Genomic DNA, 4,288 nt, shown 5'->3' with positions numbered 1-4,288 from the left:
GCCCCTGTCATCATGTACACAATGATGATGAAATAAACGTATTATTATTATTATTATTATTATTATTATTATTATTATTATTATTATTATTATTATTATTATTATTATTATTATTATTAAGAAGATCCAAGCGACACCTATGACCTATATCCAATATTCCCGTACGATCATACGAGAACACATGCGATTTATGTGTGCTCATACCAGATTATTGGATATGAGGCATATGTGTGATATGAAAATTTTGGTCAGGGATGCGAAGCAGAAATGAGGAACGTTGCTATGTCACTTTAAAATCAGCACAACGATACGAGGCGGACGTAAATTTTGCCGTACATGACTTCCATATAATTACTATTTATGTTTGCACCTGGCATTTTGTTCGTCGTCAATCTCGTCACGTAATACCAAAGTTATTATATGTGAAGCTAGCAAAACAGCTGCGAGCACGCTATGACTGTAGCATGTAGTTATGTTTTACATTACACGTATGTCATGATTATCATGGTTGGACGTGTAATTTACCTTGGTCGTAGATTCACGTCACGTAATACCAAAACGGATATATCTGAAGCTAGCGAAACGGCCAGGAGCGCATCATGAGCACAGTATGTAGTCATGTTCTTACATATTGACACACGCTTCAGATGAGCCCCCCCCCCCCCCCCCCGATGCAACATCGACGGGCGGCAGACTCGCAGGCTTTACGCTTCAGCATGCGACGCCTGAAAGACCTCAAAGGGGTGCATCTCAAATTTATTTTCAGCTTGCTCGACCCGCGCGGGGTGGTGGCACGTGTGGTGATGTATGGGTCTGACCGACACACTCATCGAGAAGACACAGAGATTTTATACAAATCAAACAAGCATTTAAATAAAACCAGGATAATGGCAACAAAAATCAACTTAACAAGAAACAACAAAAGTTCGCGTGATGGAAAAGAACAGCTAGACAACAAACAATGCTCTAAAAGAACACAACAACAGGTACAGACACAACACAAGTCCGCGGAATGTTAATAAAAAACAACATGATGAATATCAAAGAGATACAACAAAAATTTATGAGAGGATGATCATTCTCACGTTTCTGAATTTCAACGTACGACGCAGCGCACACTACAATTACAGAAAAGCTAGGTATAATCAAATAACAGATAAAAATCACAAGAAAAAAATTGCCCGCAGCTTCCCTCGGGGGAACACTGAGGAGGATGCGGACCATATAATTGGTTAACGGGGTGTTAAAGTGCGACTTACTTGGGTCGATGGCTAAATTGGTTAACGTGGTTGTGAAATGGGGTGTTAAATTGCGACTTACTTGGGTCGATGGCTAAATTGGTTAACGTGGTTGTAGGAGGGGGTGTTAAATGAGTGAACACGTACACACATATGGGAAAGGGCGGCGCTGGTCGAAGGGACGTCGATCATTGTGTTTGTGGATTCGTTGGAATTCATTTCACCGCGACCTTGGACGTCGACGCGCCGTACAAACCAACCGACGAGCGGCAACTGAGCGAGCGAGCGCCGACCTTGAGTATATATACAGCACGACGGCGCATGCACTGTCAGCTGTTGAATGTTCTCGAAGCGCGACGCCACATGCGCGTCCACTGGAGAATCAGGAGAATTGTAGATGTCGAACGCGGTGTGTAGAGGAGGAAGAGTGCACAGATGGTGGAGGAGTGAAGCGCGCGCGGTGTGTAGAGGAGGAAGGGATGCACAGATGGTGGAAGAGTGGGCGACGGCGCGACGGCGCATGCGCGCGCGTCAGCTGTCGAATGTTCGAGAAGCGGTGCGGACGGCGCGGACGGCGCACTACAAGGCGCGAGTATAAGATGCTCCGCATCTAAAAGTTCCATACGGACGAGGCCAGTTCATGGTACACGTAGGGGAGCGGACAGGTTGCCGCTGAAGATCTCGCCAGCTTAGTAGACGACACGGGTGCCCGGTAATGCAGCTGTCTTCATACGTGGCGCGGGCCACTCCATGCTCGTCGCCTATGCGTGAGTGTCGCGACACTGGCGACCGCGCTTCTCGCTGGTTGGACGTCAACTGCCGATTCCGAAGGAGTCAAAACTTTTTCTGGGCGTACGTGTCCTCCCGTACCCTCTGGAGGTCATTTATTTTTTCTCGAACACATGTGTGCCCCTTTCAATACAGGGGTAGGGAAGACGCGGTGGCGTTATTGATCGGTCGTTAGCGCCGCTGAATGTTGTCTTCCCAACACCAAAGCGTCCTTCCTTGGACGATGGGGCACGTGGGCGAAACGAAAATTGCAGTCGTTTGTAACATCCCTTCGTCATCCAGTCACGTCACATAACACCAAATTTCGTATCGGTGAAGCCAGCGAAACGACCACGAGCGCATCATGAGCGTGGCATGTACTCATAATCTGACATCACATGCTCGTCATAATTATCATGTTTGCAACTGTAAAATACCTTCGCCATCCAATCACCTCACGTACTACCAAACATGATGTATGTGAAGCGAGCGGAATGACTGCGAGCGCTTCATGAGCGTGGCATGTGGTGATGTTCTTACATGACACGCATGCCATGATTTCCACATGCGAACCTGTCATGTTCGCCATGCAGTCATGTCATACTAGACCAGTGTTCTGATATGTCGTGTGAATGAAACCATCGCAGGAGCAGAATGATATACCATTACATACAGCCGTCAGCACATTTAACTAGAACGCTCCGACGCGTGTCCTCGGCTTGGATGAATGCATGGATGGATGGATGGATGGATGGGGCTGTACCCTTTAGATTGGGCGGCGGCTAATGCCACCTAGCCGTAATACTCGCTTGCACTGAGGTCAGCGCCGCCAAGCGTTAAAAATGATATGCTTGCTGTAGTTAGGGATAGATGTAGCGCACGTCGATTTCAACATTAAATTTGTTTCCAGTCTGCCTGAACGGTGGGTCGAATGCACCCACTTCGCATCTCGTTTTCGCTACGTTTCGCTCGTGGCTACATTATCACGCGCACCCATGGCGTTCGTGTTTTTGTAATTATCTCGAAGTAGGCCGTCGCACGCGATGGTTCGTTGTCGAGACAAGTACACCGAAACGGAAACCGACACACCATACAGCGCATCTACCAATCACTTTGACAACGCTCTGAGTGACGACGCTGTTTCCCTCGCTGTTATCAACCGCCAATAGGTGACCGGTAATATGGGCAATCGCAAGCAACTGTGGAATACGACGGCTTCCGGTTCGACGCACCACGCAGGTTAGCAGTGGCACGCGCGCATTTTTTGCCGCTCCGTTGAATAGAGCACCTCTACGTACAATGTCAGTGCTTTAAAAGTTGCTTTTTTTTATTTTTGCTAAACGTCACTGCGACGATGACAACCTACGAAAGCCATGAACGGTAAGAAAAATTTTTATCGCGCCAAAATGATCTGCAATGCTTTTATGCTGCTCGGTGGTATTGTCGGTTCGACTGGCAGACCAGTCGATAAAGATGACAGTTATTATTGAATGATACGTAACAGCAGATAAAAAAAAATCAACATTTTGAAGATCTCAGGGAATGAAGATGACTGTAGCGGTGTGCTAAGAGTTCATTTCGGTATCGCTGCTTCGTCCGACATTGTTGGTCGATCGGCATGAAGCACAGCTCTTTTTGAGCTTGTTAAAATATTTTTTTTCTTACCTTCAGCGCGCTGTACGATGCATTACTTAGCCGAAGCCAGATTCTTATTTGAACGCTGATATTGGCCAAGCTGTGCGGCATGGTGGCACATAAACAATACTGTCAGACATAAACGGCGCCAATTAATCAAAAGCCTGCGCTTGTTTAACGCACTTCTTCCTTTGTGTGCCGCCCTGGCACACAGTTTGACCAAAATAAACGCAGATGAACTCGTTCAGCGCTTCATGTGAGCTTACTCGTGAATGAGGGTTTTGCGTTTTTCTGTCATGTATATGGATGCAATGGCCGGTGCTCATCTCGTAGGGCTGGTAGATTTCGCCCGCGCGTTCCCATAATATCGTTGCTAGGCATGCCTGTGCGACAATTTTTTTCTCGATAAAATAATTGCAGGAAATTCCTACGTAAGCTTTTAATAGTGCGGAATACACACGTACCTGTGATGAAATGGTCTTCGCACACTCTGGCTCCAACGTTCGCTACCCAAAGGCTACATCTCGCTGTTGCTTTTTTGACAGCCGCGGCCCACGTCATTTTTTTTTTTTTTGCTCATTCCATGGGAATCGAATCATGCGTTTGCTTTCCGCGCACGAGTTGGAACAGCCAAGGGCTGAACAACC

The sequence above is a fragment of the Rhipicephalus microplus genome, chromosome X (genome assembly GCF_043290135.1).
Source record: "Rhipicephalus microplus isolate Deutch F79 chromosome X, USDA_Rmic, whole genome shotgun sequence".
Classification (NCBI taxonomy): Eukaryota; Metazoa; Arthropoda; class Arachnida; order Ixodida; family Ixodidae; genus Rhipicephalus; species Rhipicephalus microplus.
Note: the sequence above shows the minus strand (reverse complement) of the source record.